We start from the raw sequence: 9,139 nt of genomic DNA, 5'->3' as shown, positions 1-9,139 counted from the left end.
AGTGTTTGGACCCTCAATATCCTACTGGTTTCTGTTCTCACTTATATTCTATGACTCTGTATTGCATGAGTCCTCTCTTTAGGGTGAGTGATGAGGAAATAGGCCATTTCTGTGGGAGATGATGATAGAATGTCAATCACAGGAGTGTCAATGGAGTGCAAAACTGATTATATCCCTGCATTGTACAAAGGCTGGTCAAAAATAGCCAAAGATCCAGATGTTTCTTAAGCATGGAGGTCTTCTGCCATCCCCATCAGCTCTTAGCTGGACAGGGGACTGTACAGATCCCTACTTTGTGCAGAACTCAAAGACAGATGAGCACGCATGACTCAGGAGGATTAGAATACGCAAATTGCAAGCTAGAGGAACGAGATGAAGTCAATAAACTGAAATTCAACCCAATAAAAACACAGGTATGAATAAACATGAGTACAGAGAAATTGAAAGATCACAGAAAAGAGACCCAGGGTTAATGACAACACAACCACGGGAGAATTGCTAGATGTGGTTGACACAAACACATAAAATGCTGTGTTAAATGGATATTGGGATTAATAGGTGTCATGACTTTTAGCGAGTAATGGAGCTGGAAAGTACTGAAGCATGTTTTGGTCAGCATAATTCAAATAATACCTAAGCCAAATGGATGGAAATGAAATGAGAGAATGCAAGAATCAGCAAATCTCAGCCCATTTTGTTTGCAAAATAACCCCCAAATCAAAACTAAAGCACTCTTAATGCTGATATGAGTTCATCTCCTAACTTCCAGTGTAGAGGAATAGGACACTGGTTCCTTCCTTGAGGGGAAATGGGATCAGTCATTTTTAATTACCCTAATTTGCATGAATTACAGCTTCACATGTAGTGTTCTCTTGCTTTTTTTCTTCTTCTTCTTCTTTTTTTTTAAAGAACAGAACTCATAACTAATAAAACTAATAACACATTGTTGCTGTGAATGTGCTCATCAAAAGGCACAGGGACTCTACCCAATGGGCTTTAGGGAGGGTGAACCTCAGAAATGTGATAACTGTCCAGGCTGGAAATAGTGATGCAAAATAAGTTAGAAGTAGAAGAAGAAAACTCTGTTTAAAAGCCTCAAAAGCTGCACTTTTCCTAGGATGACATCTGCAACTTGCAAGGCTGGTCTGATGACGGTCAGACCATTTGCTAAGGCGTGTAGGTGCCATGCAAGTTACCTGACTGAACTAGCAACAGTGATGCTAGTTCAGTGTTTTCGACAGGTGGTAACAAAAGCAAAAGGAGAGCAGACCAAACCAAAAGTGATGAGCCAAACCAAAAGGCACAGATTTATCTGAATTGCACTATGACCTTTAAATGTCCCTTCTAACTCAGATGATTCCAAAGGTCTAGGTGCCTCTGACACCCATACCTGCAAGTGAGTGGCAACAACTGTCTGTATTCTCTTATACAGCAGTATTTGTCATACTCTGCCTGTGCTACCACCTTGAATGACAGAATAGGATGGCAGAGGGAGGAAAACATCCTTAGGTACAGTACACATGGGAGAAATAAGTTCAATATGTTTAAAGTTAAAATACAAGCAGGATACACTGTAGGTAACTATAAGCATTGTAAACATGATTGTGAAGTCTTTAATAATTTTAAAATATGCTTGTTGTACAACTCGTTGCAGGAGAACTTTCTTAACACAAGCTAAACACAAACCTCTGGCTCCTCACTCACACAAAATATCTAATGGCAGCAGCCCAAAGCAAGGCTGACTCTGGAAGCAAATGATAAGTCCATCCATTACAAGTGAGGAGTGCTAATCACCAAGGCAGGCCACAAAGTGCAGCAGTCTCCCCACGTGGGGACAGTCCTTCTTCAGTCCTTCTTTCTGCCTCACACACACATTGGGCATCCTAAGAACTCACCGTGGAGATCCTGGGCGCTGGGACACAAGTTTTCCTAGCATTTTTCTTCTTTCCCCAGTTCAATTTGCCTTAAAATGGAAGACCTGTGCTGCAGACCTACCTGTTTTTACACAGGTGTGCCACTGAGGGAACACAGAAGTTAGAAGGGGTGTTTCTTTCCTCAGCCCCAGTTCTGCTGGCCTAGATAATGATTCACCTCACAAGTTTCAGCTGAGTTGCTTGTGAGGCAAGGAAGCATGTTACAGGTCCCATAGCTGTGTAGGAGACAAGAGTCTGTTTTGCTCGCAAGACAGGTCTTAATTACTAACTGCAAATTGTTATTTGGTGCTAAAGTGCTGGGAGAAGATAAATGAAAGCAGAGAAAGCATTCAGTAGCTGCTGAAAAAGGCCTCCAACTCCCAGACACAAGGAGATGTCTCATTAATTATTTGCTTTCATGCCCTTTGGGCTCAAAAGACAGCAGCAATAACATTACTTTTGTTTGCAGCTGAGTGTTCTTTTTTGACTGAGGTATGTGTTTTCTATTTATACCTTGATGTTTTTCAATGCGTTTCTTTTCAGTATGGGAATTAATCACCTACAATTTACCTTGAACATGTAATTCCCTCCTTGTGTCAATCATTCTTGTTCAACAGCGTCTCAAAGACAGCAGCGGAAATGAGGACTGCTAAGAACACAGTGATCTTTCCAACATTACTGAGCCATTCGGGATTACAGCTGTTAAATGCAAGCACAAGCAGGTATGCGATGTTCAGCATTCCACCCTGAAATAGCAGCAGTTATCGCTGGACTGAATTCCAGAAAATCTCTCCTCCTAGAAATCAGCTTTGACATTTTGTTTTTCTGTGTTTGTTGGTTGTTGTTTTTTTTTATCCCATATTTTCTCTTACAAAATCTGCTTAAGGAAAGCACAGACCATTTGCATTAATCCAGGGAGAGAGGCGTAGAACAAAAAAAAAAAAAAAAGAGGGGGAAGGAAAGATGGAGGAGTGAATGAGGAACAATTCGTACAGCACTGGCTAGCTTTGGCTTTATGCCATCCTGGTAGATGGCTAGCACTACTATCAGCGATTTCCCATCCAGCCAGGAAAGTTTTTTTGTTAATACACGTTGTGATTTTAACAGTACACGTGTAGGTGGTGAAGAACTGGATTTTTTTTAAACTTTATAATCAAGGCGAGAGGAGGCAGGCACAGTACATGACAGAAACATGCAGTGTCAAAATACTCTCATCTATTATCCCCCAGGTCACACTGGCAGATCCTTCCCACCTCCCACCTACAGACTGGTCTCAGCACTAAGAAATGTACCCAGCAGTGAGGGTTTTGAATTACTTTTTATTTATTTATTGTAAGAACTAGGCTAAAGATAGAAATGAAGTATCATCGATCATCACAGAGGTTAAAAGTGGCTGCTCATACTCTGTATCTAAAAGATATTTACATTTATGCCTCAATGTAAATTGTGCCTATGGAAAAGGAAATAAGCAGTGTTGCTCAGTACAAGATGAAGAGGAATATGCAAAAATGCAAATTCCACAAAGAAAAGGTAATTGGTAGTTTGTTAACAGATGGAAATGCGATAGAGAACTGCAGCCTTACATGCCATTAACTTGGGCTTAAAGCAGCGCCTGCTTCATGTTCACAAGAAGGCTTTTACTCTATGATAAGAACATGAGAAGGGCTCCAAAAGTGTTAATTGTTGCATTTCATTCTGCTGAAAGAGGCTGCTATGCATCTTGCATTAGCTCTAGACTTGTACTGAGACCCACTTCCACCTGAGTTTTTGGTTTCATTCTGGAGAGAGTTGCTTAAGTGCAACCCCTTCCACTTGTCATTGGTTTTTAATCTCACCAGATGTGTTATGGGTTACTTCTCTAGTTTACCAAAGCAGCTTCAAATGCTTTTTCTCCAGAGTGTTTGAAGCCTTCTTCTCTTTTGCAAGATGCAGAAATACGCTTTTATTCCATCAGTTAAGTCATAAATTAAACTATTAAAATATTAAATAGAATCAAAAAGCTAGGCTGGATTCCTGAAATGACCTTTCAGTCTAAGAACATAACAATAATTACTTTGAGACTTGTCTTCCACCCTGAGCGGTGTCTGTAGCCTTACTGAAACCAATGTATGTCACACCTATTGCTTTCCCCTTATCCCTTAAGCTAGACAAGCTGCCAAGAAATGAAATTAGATTGCTTTGGCAGAACTTATTCTTTTCTTATCCATATTAACAGAAACATAGTGAGTCCAGGTACGTACAACAAAACCTTGTGAACATAACAAAATGCTGATAGTAAGAAGCTCTGAGAACTAAATCATTTTATGTTTTATTTTGTTGTATTTTTCCTTTGACAGAGTTGAACAGTTCCAAGACAGCCTTCTGAAAGCACTCTGCTTCCTTACAGCCCAGGCGATGACTTCTCAGTGCAGCAGGACTGATAATTTTAGCCCAGGAGTACTCTCAGCATTACAGATGCATTTTACAGTTTTGCTGCTTCCAGCAATTACGTTATTTCCATATTAGCCTCTTTCTACATATTAGCCAGAGCAGGTTGCAGAGCAAAAGAAAAAAGAAAGTGAGGCCCAAAGAACATTGTTTCAAAAAACATTTGTGATGCAGCCAGGAAAAAAACACAGAAGCACCCTGCCTCATGAATTCTGTATCTGTGAGTTGTGCCAGGCAAGAAATGAGACTCGGTATGCTTTTATACTTTACGTTGTCAAAACTCATTGAAAATTAATATAAGTAATATTTTTATCTCTGCATGATAGCAAGGGGTTTTAGATATGGTGTTCTGTATTCAAATGGGATTTTAATGTAGTATCAGAAAGATTGTGATAAAGAGCTTTACAAATCTCCTAATATATTAAATGTAGGTGTTCCTAGAAGTTGGAAAATCTTCAAAAGCAAGTTTAAGGTCAGTTTAATTTAGTTACCTTTGCTGAGGTAAAAGAGCATCTGAATTAAATATAATGACCCGCCTCTTCCACAAACAGTTTTGTAAGGCAGGATTCTCCCAGAGCTCCAAAAACAGTCTTATGGGATTTCCTTGCTGGATGAGTATAGTGTGTGGAGGTTGTATGAGCAAATGCCTTAGAGAAAGGTAGATCAGCATCACTGCTTAAGAAGATTAATTCTTTAAAAGCTACTTATGGGAGAGGTGATCTTTTATGTGTGAACCAAAAGCAATTAATTAAAATGGGTCAATTAGCCTTTCAAATACAACTGCATTCAGAGTTCTGGTTTTTATGTATTCATGCATGAAACTGTAAAATAAAGGTAGGGGGGAAACCTACATGACTCATACAGGGCAGAATGAAGAAGTAAATATAGCCTTCACCTTCTGTCAGTCCCACGCTCAGGAACATGTATATTCTGACATGTTGGGTTCTGTCAAGGGTGCATGTCACAGCAGCAGTCTGCATCTGTGCCATCCTCTAGCATAACAGAGCTGAACAAACTGTGAAGACAGAAAAATGTGCAACCCAACACTGAAACAAAAACATTTTTTTAAGTGGAAGAGTCAGGCTCCAACTGTGTGAGTGAAAAGGGAATTGTAAGGAATTTGATTCTTTTTGGTCTTCCAAATAAATACAATGGCATCAATAGCATGAGAACAGAAAATCTTTAAATTTTGAGGTTTTTGAAGGAGGCATCACAAACTAAATTTTCGCACAAGTCCCTGGAAAGAAAAGGCAAACCCACCTAGACAAAATTGGTTTTGCTGAGCCTAGACTAAATGCAGCGATTTGAATAATGTCAGGCATGCAATATATTTTAAAGAACAGATTGATGAGACCTAGAAATCTTCTTTGTTCTATCAGTCAACTTGAAATGCATTTCCTTTCAAATGTGTCTAGAATCTGCACAAGAATCAATGTATGTAAATTCAGAGATGAAAGCAATAATTCATACTGGTAGGAAAGCATAATGCATTGCTAGTATGAATGCCAATCATCCTCCATAGGCTATGATGAATGGGAAGATTACATGCACCTAATAAAACTGAACATTTCAGAATGCACACAATCCATAAGTGAGAACTTCGGGGTTTACAGTTTGTCTCTGAGCTCCCAGCAGATGCAAAGAAGGGCTGGGATGCTGTATTTATGTTAAAATGGACATGTCCAAAAATGGACAGTTTAAACACTGCTTCCCCTGGCCCCAGCCCTGATTTTTCCAGAAATGCTGGGCTCATAAGGGAAAGACCAGAATCCATACTGCCTAAGGACAAGTGACTGAAAGGTAGTATACGTAGGCTATTTAATAAATAAAAAAAGGCAATGAAGCACAGCCTTATGATGCAGCTGGGTAAATAAGCACATAGATCTGGTGTACTTCACCTAGAATGCAGTGGTCTTGTTTGTGTGAGACTTGAATTTGCAATGTGGGAGCATGGTCTCTATCAAGTATTTCAGAAAATTCCTCCTGCAGCTTCTTGGGAAACTCATTTGGCTACTTGCTATCACACCAACCTTGAGATGTAGCATAGCTGGGTTCACCTCTTCACTGACAAAGGCATCAAGCTGGCCAAGGTTAGGATAGACTCACTAACAGCCTGGCCAGTATGAAGCTCTGCCTCAGACTTCTCTGAATGACAGAAGCGAGATAAGTGTTGAACAGACCTGAGTCACTGGCAAATCTCAGAAGAGAGATCTTTGGGGCTAGTCTGAGCTAATGGGAAGACTAAGTGAGTACATCAGGTTTAGAAAATGGTGCTGGGATGAACAAAATGCAACCATTCCAGGAAAAAACAAACAAACAAACAAACAAAACCAAACCAAACATTTTGTTATTTTCAAAGCAAAGAATTCCTATCTTAATTTTCAATTTTGTTACAATATATTTACAAATATTTTAATTTTTTAATATTTTAATATTTTGAACTTCTGACTTGGAAATGAGTGCCTGTCATCCTAAATAAAATATACTGAATATAACACTAGGAAAATTCTTCAGGTTCTGACTGACGGTATAGGAAATGGAACAAAGTTTGGCAGTTTGGGAAATAAGTAAAAACAGAAAGCCTGCATGTGTATTCTCAACAGGCTATATATTACTTCCAGGATGATCCTACTGGTAATCTGGCTTGGATTTTTTTGAACATAATGTATTAATTCTCCTTTGAAAAAGGATCACCAAAAATATCACTAAAATCTCCCAATGGAATGTGCTAAAGGGGAGCTTGATGGAGGAGGGAGATTTCCCTGACCATGACCCAACAGAACAAAAGAAAATGATAAACTGAGACAGCTGTTCTGTGAAGCCAGCTGCAAGTACAACTTTAATTCCCCCACTTTTATGTTAGTGTAAGAGATTTATTTTATTATTGCTTTCATGAGATGTTAGAGCTCTTTGTAACAGCGGTTATTTGGCAATACCTGCAGTTGGTTCACTACAGACATTTGTTTTCTGCCTGTACAGGTGGTTCAGAACGCACTGACCATGTGAATATCTTTTTAGGAATCTAGAAAACAACAACAACTACTACAACAACAAAACCTCTTCATCATTTCTGAAAACTTCCTTGGGCAATGGTTAATTGCTGCCAACACTGTTTGTGGACAGGGGTCCCAGGACCTGAGGCAAGGTGAGTTACAGGAACGCATCATTTAGATCCTTCTCAAAAATTTAAGAAAACAAAGCAATGGTGGTCTGGGATCCACAGAGGCAGAGGTACACAAATAGAAAAGCCTGGGTTGAAGAGTTAAGCTAAGCTTTGGCTTGAGGTGGATTATGGACAGGACCATTTCTTTCCACTCTTGAAGAAACAGACATTTAGAGGATTCCACACAGCACAGGAACTGCAGAGGCACAGGCTTTGTATTTATAATGTTGCAGATCAACACTGAGCTAACTTCTCAACCAGAAAAACACCCTGCAAATGTCCACTGCCTAAAGGCTGGGAAGGGGAATGGAACACCAAGGATTCAAAGCCGTTGAGACAACACAATCCCTTCCAATCCAGGCACTACACAGCAAACTCCCATTTGATACATAATGTTGGCAAAAAGAAAATCCCTTACTGAGAGACAGAACAAGGGCTGAGTGATAATACAGCTGTCATTCCTGGCATGAAGAAACATTTTTTTTTATCTTCTAGGACTGATTGTATTTTCATGGCTAACATTTCTGCCAGATTTCCTTTCAAAGAAGCATCAAGACTAGGGTGGAATATTTTGTAGCATACTTGCAGAGGGGACAGAATGGTCCCATCTTCCTCCAATTTGTTCTTAAACGAATGGGGAAAAAATGTATGATGGAGGGAGGGAGGAAAGGAAGGCATTGCAGTGCTTAAATTCACCCATGGAAAGAGCTAATCTGTAGACAGTTGATGAGGTGGTTTGCAGTCCCTCTGTGACAAAGGGCCAAGGCATGGCTGTGGTCAGGATGTAGACCTCATTGAGGGGAATGATGCTGTGGAGTATTAGCTAGCTTTTCTTTGCAGACTTCATAAAGCGGTTGAAAGCCAGACTGCAGGGAGCATTTCTTCCCCAGAGTCTTCTGATGAGGTTGTTTATTATAAAGCATTGCTTACTCTAGAAGAGACAAGCATATTGGTCCTGTAGGTCAATAGTAATGTACTTACAGATTCTCAGTTGTTGAAAATGAAAGATGCAGACATAAAACTGAATGCCCTTAATGACAGAAGGATTGAAATACTGGGATGTGGCTCCATTCATTACTCTTGACACTTCTTTTCTTTCCTTGCCTTCATCTTTCTAACTCTTTTTTAATGCAAACAGCTACAGTGAATTTAAGACTATGAATATACACTGCCAGTTACCTGCTTTTGGATAGTTATGTCAAGTCTAGACTTTTGTATGAAGATTTTTTTTTTCTGCAGAGACCAATAATGTGATATCTGATTTTTTGTGAACCAACGTGTAGTTTTTGTTCCTATGATTCATCAAACTAGTTCAAGTGAATGGACCCTTTTACCCTATAATTTAAAATAAGGATTTTGAAGGGCATCTGAAACTTTCCCCAGCTAAAAAAAAGCCTCTTTTCTGTTAGCATTGGAAGAAACCCCATAAAGTGCAAAATGTGCTGATGGCTTTTCTATAGAAGAAGTATATACTCATTAAATGTATATTTTTTCCTTTTCTAACTCCTTACACTCTTACTTTATAGGATCCTGTAAATGAAATGTGCATTCAAAGATCATGTTTCAAACTTGCAAGACTGTGTGGGTTTGAAAGGAGCCAGGACAAGTAGCCCTGAACTAAGTGAGACCTTTGTTA

General features: G+C 39.4%; 1 long non-coding RNA gene across 1 annotated transcript; it reads left to right on the top strand.

Annotated features, from left to right (window-relative positions):
* Nucleotides 1-1,905: 1,905 nt before the first annotated feature.
* On the top strand, nucleotides 1,906-6,569 carry LOC116242350 (uncharacterized). Its single transcript, XR_004169724.2, has 3 exons — nucleotides 1,906-2,405; nucleotides 2,531-2,635; nucleotides 4,250-6,569. It is a non-coding gene; the product is annotated as an uncharacterized LOC116242350 (long non-coding RNA).
* The last annotated feature ends 2,570 nt before the right edge of the window (nucleotides 6,570-9,139 follow it).

This window comes from Phasianus colchicus, chromosome 1 (assembly GCF_987193195.1).
Source record: "Phasianus colchicus chromosome 1, bPhaCol1.hap1.1, whole genome shotgun sequence".
Lineage (NCBI taxonomy): Eukaryota > Metazoa > Chordata > Aves > Galliformes > Phasianidae > Phasianus > Phasianus colchicus.
The sequence above is the reverse complement of the archived record's forward strand: the minus strand, read 5'-3'. Positions and strand labels throughout refer to the sequence as shown.